This window comes from Pan paniscus, chromosome 19 (assembly GCF_029289425.2).
Source record: "Pan paniscus chromosome 19, NHGRI_mPanPan1-v2.0_pri, whole genome shotgun sequence".
NCBI classification, from domain to species: domain Eukaryota; kingdom Metazoa; phylum Chordata; class Mammalia; order Primates; family Hominidae; genus Pan; species Pan paniscus.
In genome coordinates, this window is record NC_073268.2 from 90,483,200 (window position 1) to 90,493,504 (window position 10,305).

Consider the following 10,305-nt stretch of genomic DNA (forward strand, 5'->3'; position numbering starts at 1 on the left):
GCTGGGACGGAGCTGCTTTCTGCCAGCAAATGTCCACTGTCCACTGGGTGGACGGGAGGGAGTGGAGATGAGAGCGATCTGGTCCCTGCCCTCCTTTGCCAGGTCAGGCCTGAGGGCTGAAGTGGCAGTGGCCATGTGAGTCCCAGCAAATGCGTTTTGGGATTAAGCACGCAGGTGCCTGCAGCAAGCTTCCCCGGGTATCCCCTTCCCAAGCGGCACCTTCGTGGCAGGCAGGGCATCTCGGACCAGGGCCTGGCTCCAGCTAGCTCTGTGGCCTTGGACAGCTCCCTTGACCCCTCGCCCCCGCAAGGGTTTCCTCATCTGTAAAATACACCCCGATGTCTCCAGCTCTGTCTATGCCCTGGAGTTGGTGTCCCCAGCAGTGGAGAGGGGACCTAAAGCCCCAGGGCTGTGCCGCAGATGCACCCCCAGGGGTTCCGACTCAAAGTCTGGAGCAGAACTGGGCAGACACAGGGTGACCGCCTGGCTGTGCTTTGGAGAGAGAAGTTGGGTCCCGTGGGGGTGAATGGGGCCGGTCCCAGACCGGTTGTCCGCCCCATCCGCCGACCCCTCACCCCCGCAGACTCCTCCAAGCCAGGGGCCTGGAAGTGGCTCCTTCTCCTGATTTACCTAAAGGCAACGGTGGCTTGCCTCACCCCCAACTCCACCGACGGCAGGAGAGGGTCCGCGGGGGCCCGGGCCCAGGGAAGGTTTTACGCTCCGTCCTTAACCTAGCGTCCTAACCTGACCCGGCTGGGAGAGGGGGCGGGGCCCCGGAACCCCACCCGCAGACAGCCCACTCCCCCGCACGCACCTGGGTTGGGGGAGGTGGGGGCCGTGGGGGGCGGTGGGGAAGGTGGGGGGAGGTGGGAGTGGGCCCGAGCAGCCGGCGCGCCCACGTGCCTCTCCCGCGAGGGCCCGGCCACCCCAGCTCCAGCCAACCCGAGGCCGCCTCTCGTGCCCCACCCCAAGCCCCGCCCCGGCCCCTGCAACCCGATCCTCGCCGCCGGGCCGCGGCCGAAGCCAGCTGTCCCAGCTCCTGCTGTAGCCTGGGGGCCGGGCCGCCGCGCTCCGCCCCTCCCCACCCTCAGAGCCGGGCCTCGCAGCCGCTAGGGATTGCTGGGGCCGCATTTACCCCTGTGTCTCTCAGGCCCTGCAGAGACGGGGGTGGGGTGGGTGACGCCAGGGAAGCAGGCCCCTTTTCCCAAGGGAAGAATCCCCTTCCGGAGGCCCGCCGGGTCATGGAGTTTCCGCGGGTGGACGTAGTGAGGCCAAGGGCACGGGGAGCCCTGTCGCTGCCTTACGTCTGGCTCTAGGCCGGGGTTCCTCGGCTCCACCAGAGACATTTGGGGCCGGATCGCTGTGTAGTGGAGCTGGCCCGGGAACTGCAGGATATTGAGCGGCATCCCTGACCCCCTCCACTGGATGCCAGGAGCACAGCCAGCCCCCTAACCCTACAACCACAAATGTCTCTGGACACGGCCAAACGTCCCCTGGGGGCAAACTCTCCGGGTGGAAACCCACTCCCCGAGGGTTTTTCGGTGGGCATTTGAGGCAGCCACACGGGCTGGGGGCCTGGAGCTCGAGGTCCCTGCAGCCAGGAAGCTGGCGCTGGCCTCCCCTTCTCCCCGACGCTGCCAGCTGCTTCAGGCTGGCCTGGGAACTGTGACCCTTGGCCTGACAGTATTTCGGCAGCATGTGACCTGCCAGGCTTTCTCACCGTAGGGTGCCCCCACCCTGATGTGGGTGCTGGCACAGGGGATGCTGGGGACAAGCCCATCACTAGCAGTCAGGCCAGCTGGGGCACCGGAAAGAGACTCAGGCACTGGGTGTCCATGGGCAGCCTGAGGTTCCCAAGAGAAGCTGGGCTGAGGCCGCCGTGTGAGCCCAGGGGCTGTCAGGGCTGAAGGTCAGGGGGCATCCTGGCCCACAGGGTCCACCCCTTACGCGCGCACACACACACACACACGCACGCACGCACACACACTGGGTGGGGCGTGGGAAAGACAAAAGGAGTCGGTCCCAGCTGGGGAGGATCCCGCCCTGTCCCTTCACCAGGCCCATTTGGGAGCGGTCATCAGAGCCAGGAAGGTGGTGAGAGGGCTGGGGCAGGGCACTGTTGGCCCCAACCCCTACTGCGTGCCACCCTGCCATGCAAAGCAGAATTTTCAGAAGAATCCAATTGCAGACTTAACGGGGGAGGTTTTAGTAGCTCCCCCTCCCCCTGTGTATTCACAATTGACTGTATTTGCATAGGAAATCTGGAAAGAGACAAAAGGCACCATAGCAGATGTTAAAGTGGACCATTGGGGGAGTTGGCCAGGGGCAGGGGGGAAAGGGGGCCGGATGTGGGGGTGGGAATCCCCTGGTACCAAGCAGATGAGGGACAAGAAGATTTTTTCTGTCTCGTTTTGCTTTTTCTCTCTCTCCTTCCTTTCTCTCTTTTCCATAAAAATAAATTACATATTTTTTTAAAAAAAATTCATCTGAAAGAAAGAAAAGGGGCCAGAGGTAGCAGTGGCCCCCCACCAGCAGCTGCAGTGGCCTGCGACGTCCCTGCCCCAGCCTTCACAAAGACCAGACTGAGCTACCCTCGGCCACACTCCCTTTCCTCATCTCTCCCCCTGAGAAAGATGGGCCAACTTTTAGCCTGCCTAGATTTTCAACTCATTCTCTCCTTGGGAGGGTTTTCAAGGAGGCTGGGGCAGGGAGTGTGTGTTCATTGCATGTATGTGGCATGGGGCACCCACCCTCCACCCAGCCTTGCTGAATGATTCTTCGAAGGCTGAATTAGATTTACATCCGTGGAGCAGATTGGTGTGCTGTTTCTCAGCGTGCAGCTCATCATTATAAAACATGCCGTGTCCCATGGGGCAGACAGCAACAGACATGGGAATAGCATTTGGCTCATTAATTCATTCGTTCATCAGGTTTTCATCCATATTTATCAAAGGCTGCTCCGTGCCATCATTCTAATTAACATCAATTCCCACACTGATCTCTCTCCTAGTATCCAAGTCTGTCTGGCACACAGTTCTGTCACCTCCTCCAATCTGAGGCTTCCATCTCCACAACTCACTGCAGCCCGGTGTCCTGGGTCTCTGAGGGGAATCTCTTACTGTGTGTGCCAATTCCTCAGCTACTTGACGGTGTCCATAGATACTGACCTGCTCTGAGGTCTGCAAGGGCAAAGTCACCCCCATCCCTGCATCTGTGTTCATGTCCCTGTGATGGGGATGAGGGTTCACTGATGGAGACTTTGGTCACCTGGGGACAGCTGTGTCCTGGCTTTGAAAGTGAGGCTGGTTGGCCATGCATCATGGCTCACACCTGTAATCCCAGCACTTGGCAAGGCCAAGGCGGGGGAATTGATTGAGGCCAGGAGTTTGGGACCAGCCTGGCCAACATGGTGAAACCCTGTCTCTACTGAAAATACAAAAATTAGCCGGGGTTGGTGGTGCTCACCTGTAATCCCAGCTACTTGGGAGGCTGAGGCAGGAGAATCGCTTGAACCCAGGAGGTGGAGTTTGCAGTGGGCAGAGATTGTGTCACTGCACTCCAACCTGGGTGACACATTGAGACTCTGTCTCAAAAAAAAAAAAAAAAAAAAAAAAGAAAGTAGGCCAGGGAGATGGCCTGGGTTGCGGTGGGGGACTCTCTCCTTTGGTCATAGTCAGAAAGGTTAAGAGGGTGCTCTCCTGGGCACCCGTGAAGTGCCAGGTGTTCTCATAACCCCCGTGCACTCCAGTTCGTAAACTTGTCTGATTCTAGAAATCATCTGAATGCATTTGTTAAAATGACAGATTCCCAGTCCCCAACTGGAGAGACGCCTTATTCAGCTGGTCCGAGGCAGGCCCCAGAATCTGCATTCTCAGCCAGTACCCAAGGTTTTTGTTACATCAGTCAAACTTGGGCCCCACTACTGTAGGGGAGGCTGAGATGGGTTAATGCTGCCTCCACCACTGCCTGGGGGAGTCGGGAGAAGGAGCTGGGTGATTGAGTGACCAGGAGGCCTTTCAAGTCATCACCTTCTCACCTTTTCAGTGGTGGAGGTGGGAGCTTGTGTAGGGACGGTGGTGCAGGGTTGGGGTAGGAGAGAGAAGAGTCAAGAGATCTAAGGCTGTGGTCCCTCAGCTTCCCCCATGACTGAGGACCAATTTGAGGACAGGCTGGACGTTTTTCTGTATTTTTCAAGGGTTCTGTTCACTCTCCTTCCCGAATTCCTCAAGGGGGAGAGTGAGCAAATGGGCTGAGAAGGAGGCACGGGGCTGGTGTCCAGGATCCCCGGGCCACTGTCTCCGGCCGTTTCCCTGCGTCTGATAGAAGGGGCCCCTTCCTACCCAGGTCCCTGGGATTTCTGCCTCTCACCTTTTAAGGCAATCCTTTGTTTTCCCGTCTTTGTTTACATGTTTCCCATGAAACCATGAGCTCCTGAAAAGGACATATTGCGGTATTTTTATCTTCATGTCCCTATCTTTGGACCCAGTGCCTGGCTCAACGGGGGCAGCCATTAATGTTTGTTGAACAAATTGGCAGTGCTTGGGCACTGAGCGCCACCTGGCGGCATTAGCGGGCATGGTGGTGCTTAGATATCAGTTGGAGCGGCGGACCTAGGGGGACGCGTCCTGGTCCCCTGGTTTGGGGCGGCCCGTCCAAGTGTGAGGTCATGTAGGGGTGGGGTAGGGGTCCCTGAACAAGGCCTGGTGGGGAGGCGAGGGATGGGCCTTTATAAGATGTGACTCTCTCAGGATAACAAGGGGCGGGTGGGAAAGGGAGCCAGGGACAATCGGGATGGAGAAAGAAGAGGTCTATTCAACCATCTATTCATTCATTCATTCATTCATTTATTCACTTTCAGAACCAACTTTATGGGCAGGATTCAGCAGGAGGCTGGGACTTGTCATGCTGAGTCCTCCCTGAAGGGACCCCCTCCTTGTCTGCAGAGAGTTTAGGTAGTCCGGGGTTGGAGAATATCTATCTCCCTGAAGTGGAATGACCAGCTGACTTCTGCACTTCCTCCACCCCCTCCTATGCACGGTCTGGTGTCTGAAACCTCTTTTCTCCCACTGCAGTGCCCTCCCACCCTCCCTCTTCCTCAGGGCGTGGAATCTCTGCCAGGGCTCCACTCATGGACTCAGGCATGGATGTTTTTATTATTCTTCTTTAGAGACAGGGTCTCCATGTGTTGCCCGGCCAGTCTAGGACTCCTGGGCTCAAACCGTCATCCTGCTTCTGCCTCCTGACTGGCTGGGATTGCAGGTGTGGGCCACCATGCCCACCCCCAAAGGCCCCCGAAGAATTTTCATGTGCACCCAGGCTTGAGACTTCTGCCAGAATCTGTGTAAGCAAATGTGGTCAGCGGGACCGGGAAACTGCATCGGAGTTATGTCTCTTTCTGCTTCACCCCACAGAGCTCTCTCCAGGTCGCTGCTGTTTTTGCTACACCCTGAGTCCCCACCCCAACATATACACTCTGACCTCCTGCGATGGTTGATATTGAGTGTCAACTGGATTGGATGGAAGGATGCAAAGTATTGTTCCTGGGTGTGTCTATGAGGGTGTTGCCAAAGGAGATTAACATTTGGGTCAGTGGACTGGGAAAGGCAGACCCAGCCTCAATCTGGGAGGGCACCATAAAAGCAGGTATGTAAAGAGCAGACTGGCTGAGTCTTCCAGCCTCCATCTTTCTGCTGTGCTGGATGTTTCCTGCCCTCAAACATTGAACTCCAAGTTCTTCAGCTTTTGGTTCTTGGACCTGCACCAGTAGTTTGCCAGGGGCTGTTGGGCTTTTGGCCACAGACTGAAGGCTGCACTGTCAGCTTCCCTGCTTTTGAGGTTTTGGAACTTGGACTGGCTTCCTGGCGCCTGTGCTTGCAGATGGCCTGTTGTGGGACCTCACCTTGTGATCGCGTGAGTCAATACTCCTTAATAAACTCCCATTTATATCTACATCTATGTTAGTTCTGTCCCTCTAGATAACCCTGACTAATACACCCCCAAAACTACCCATGATAAAAGTTGACTCTCCTATTCTCTAGAAGCTAGAGATCTGAGCAGTATTTATTTATTTTTTATTTTTTGAGATGGAGTCTTGCTCTGTCACCCAGGCTGGAGTGCAGTGGCACGATCTAGGCTCACTGCAACCTCTGCCTCCTGGATTCAAGCAATTCTCCTGCCTCAGTCTCCCAAGTAGCTGGGATTACAGGCACCTGCCAACATGCCCGGATAATTTTTTGGTATTTTTAATAAAGACAGGGTTTCACCATGTTGTCCAGGCTGGTTTCAAACTCCTGACCTCAAGTGATCCACCCGCCTCAGCCTCCCAAAGTGCTAGGATTACAGGTGTGAGCCACCGCGCCCGACCACTCAGCAGTATTTAAGGTTGCAACCTTGGGTTCCTGCACCCATGGCCAAAACACATGTTCACAAAGGGGTCACTGCCAGCTGGGAGCCCTGGGGCAGTGTCCCTTGAACCCAGAGCCTTAAGGTAAAGCATGTAACCTTACTCGGGGCAGGGGAGGGAGGCTTGAAACCCAGGTTCCTGTCTTTGTCCTCTCAGTCCTAGAGGCAAGGCAGGCGTTCCCCAACTCCCCACCTGCACCCTAGCCCCTCCCCTCTCCTGGAACAGTCCAGCGGAGGCAGGCAGTGGAGTCACGGTGCTGCAGCCTGCTTACGCTAATGCCGCAGCTGGACAGTCCCAGGTCAGCCTCAGGGCTACAGGCCTTCTTGGGCATTGAGAGCCCCCTGGGTCTCCTCGACTGCCAACCAGGAGCCCAAGAGACCACAGAGGCCAAGCTGTGGCACTCTTGGTCCCTCCTGGGTGGCCTGGTCTGAAGGCTGGGCTCTGTGCCATTTCCTCCTCTGTGACATCTTTTTAAACATTTTTATAATTTTTTTTAGAGACAGGGTTTCTCTCCGTCTCCCAGGCTGGAGTGCAGGGGCACGATCATAGCTGTCTGCAGCCTCCACCTCCTGGGCTCAAGCGATCTCGTGGCATTACAGGCTTGAGCCACTGCACCCAGCCCTCCCCTGTGACTTCCGCCTCTCTCTCTCCTTTCATCCACTCCTCCTCTCTCTTGGAGGGCTTCACCCTCTGGAGCCTTCAGATAATCTTCCAAAGGGGCTGGAGGCTTCCCCTATTCCTGGTCTACTGGCTGGGGAATCTGGAAGGATCCGCATACAGATGCCTCTCCACTTCTAGACATGCAGAGATAGGAACAGATTTGCCTGTCCAAGAAAGCGGGCAGTTCTAGCAGCCAACATCAGATGGCGACAGGGGCTGCTTGTGATTAGACAGTTTAGACTTCTCCTGGGTTCCAAGGAGAGCAGCTTCTTTAGGGGGCTGCCGACTGCACCCCTTGCTGGCTGCTGGGTCCCACTGCCTGATTTGCATCCCCTGGCTCCAGCCACTTTGGGAGTTAGGAGCAGGACTGTGGGACCCCCCTCAAGCACCTCCCCACAACCCGCCTGCTCCAGGGCTAAGTTTCACCATCTGGCTCACCCCAGCTCCATTCTGTCCAGCCTCTGCTCACTCCCCTCCCTGCCACCCTAAGTTTTTAGGGTCACAATGTGTCCACTTGGGGCCAACCAGTTATGGGACAGACAACCAGGGATGGGTAGGGGGTGGGGACAGAGCCAAGGTGGAGCTAGGTTTCTTTTTTTTTTTTTTTTTTTGAAACGGAGTCTCAGTCTGTCGCCCCAGGCTGGAGTGCAGTGGTGCAATCTCGGCTCACTGCAACCTCTGCCTTCTAGGTTCAAGTGATTCTCCTGCCTTAGCCTCCTGAGTAGCTGGGACTACAGGCGTGCACCACCACACCAGGCTAATTTTTTGTATTTTTAGTAGAGACGGGGTTTCCCTATGTTGGCCAGGCTGGTCTCAAACTCCTGACCTCAGGTGATCTGCCCACCTCGGCCTCCCAAAGTGCTGAGATTACAGGCGTGGGCCTCCGGCCTGGCCCTGGAGCCAGGGTTCTGAAGCCAGGTGAGCCATCAGGAGTCGGAGCAGAGAGAAGGTGCTGGGGTTTGGGGTGCCCTGGAGCCAGATAGGAATATATTGGGCACACCTGGGTCCAGGCTAGGCCAGTACTGGCCAGTAGACCTTGCCTTCAGCTGTGTTGACATGCAGCACCTACACACAGCACTCAATTCCTCATCCCCAGAGAGGTAGGAAGCCCCATTCCTTCTGTTGGGAGTTTCTAACTACTTTGGTACTTGGTTAGTTGACAAGCTTCCCTGTTTCCTCTCACTTTGCAAGAAGGAGGGAGTTAGCTCTTTGAAAAACTAACAACTAATTAGTGCCAGGAAGGGTCTAAGGGGGTCTGGCAGCGGAGGTGACAGAAAAAAAAAAAAACAAGGGGAAAGGCTAGCAGAGGTCCCCCCCCAGGGAGTTACTGAACAGTGGGCTGGAGTTTGGGGTTCAATATGGTGGACAGATGTGGGTTCTTACAGGCAAGTGACCTCATCTCTCTGAGCTGTGAGGCATATAGATTCACATGTGTACATGGTGGGAGTTCAACAAACACCTTCAAACAGCCCTGAAGGTTGCACAGGTGCATTCACATCTCTGATCTCATTTTAGGCCTCCCAGCAGCCTGAGGAGTACAGGGCAGGCTGGAGCGCTGTGTTCCCATTTCATGGCCAGGAAACTGGCTCCAAGCAAGGATGCACCTGCAGCTCAGGGCTCTGACCTTCCCCGCCGTGCGGCACCATTGTCATGGTCGTGGGGCTTCCCTGAGGCAGGCACCCTTTACCCGCCTCCCACCCCATCCTGATCCATGATGCTATCCCTGGTAATTATCTGGGATTCATCAGAGACACCAAAGGGCAGTGCCAGACAGAGGCCGCCCTCTTCCCACCACCACCTCTATACATCCCTGGAGATGGGCCTGGGGTGAGGTTGAGAAGTGGTTTGATGCTGTACTGATTTTTTTCTTTTTCCTTTCTTTTCTTTTCTTTTTTTTTTTTTTTTTTTTTTTTTTTTGAGATGGAGGCTCACTGTTGTTGCCCAGGCTGCAGTGCTGTCGTGTGATCTCGGCTCACCGCAACCTCCACCTCCCGGTTCAAGCGATTCTCCTGCCTCAGCCTCCCGAGTAGCTGGGATTACAGGCAGCTGCCACCATGCCCAGCTAATTTTTGTATTTTTAGTAGAGACGGGGGTTTCACCATGTTGGCCAGGCTGGTCTCGAACTCCTGACCTCAGGTGATCTACCCGCCTCAGCCTCCCAAAGTGCTGGGATTACAGGCGTGAGCCACCACGCCCAGCCTGATTCTTTTTCCAGGTATGCAGACCACTGGCCTCTGGTTGAATCTGTTTTTTGTTGAGTTGTAACTTTGTTGAAATGCACAAATCTTAAGCGCTTCTGGTGCCTTGCTGAGCTCCACAGGCCCCCGGCTATTGAGCCAGGTCCCGTGCCAGGCTCCTCTCTCCAAAGCAGAGAAGTTATTTCCAGGCCAGGCCCCTGTGATTGGGTTTGGGGCCTGCGTGGAGCAGTGGCACCGTGGACAGGAAACCCTGGGGGACGCTGAGGCTCCCAGGCCTCTGACTGTGACCACCACACATCTGCCTACAGCTTCCTCTTCCTCTTCCTCTTGACCACGGTACACCCAGGACCAAGCAGGAGAGCAGGTAACCAGTCATCGTGACCAGCTGGTGTGGACTGTGTATGGCCCGGGGACCGTGGGACATGCTGGGGCATGGGGTGCTGAAGCTGCCTCAGCCTCTGGGGGGTGCAGGAGGGGTGGGGAAGCTTCCCCAGAGATGGGCAGGAGGCCAGGGCATGGGCAGTCCCCAGGTAGCGTCAGGCTCTTGCAGCTGGTCTCACCCAGGCTCCTGGGGAAAGGAAGCGAGATCTTCCTAGTCCCAAACCTCTGTCCTTTCCTAATGCCCCTCCCCCTGCAAATCTCATTCAGACCCTGAGTACACAACTCAAAGTACACACAGCAAGAGTACCATGAGGCAGTAGGTTCCCCCCAGAGGTCAGCCTGCCCCCACTCTCCATCCTGTGCTCAGCAGCTGTCAAGCTGTTCGTCCCAATGAGGGGTCACGCCACCCTGATCCCGCCTCTCAGCTCTGAGTGCCCAGCCTCTGGGCCGCCCTTGAGTGGCACCCATGGGGTCAAGGCCCTCCTTGCTTCAAGCTCAGGGGGAGGAAGGAACAGAGTGGATGGGGAACAGCCAGGCTGCCCTGGCGGGAGGGTGGCTCTAGAGATTGGGCCGCTTTCAAAAGGGAAGTTCTGCTGAGAAACTACAGCCCATCCACTCCCCACATCTTTTCTGAGGACTGGGTGGTTCACAGGACTCAATGCT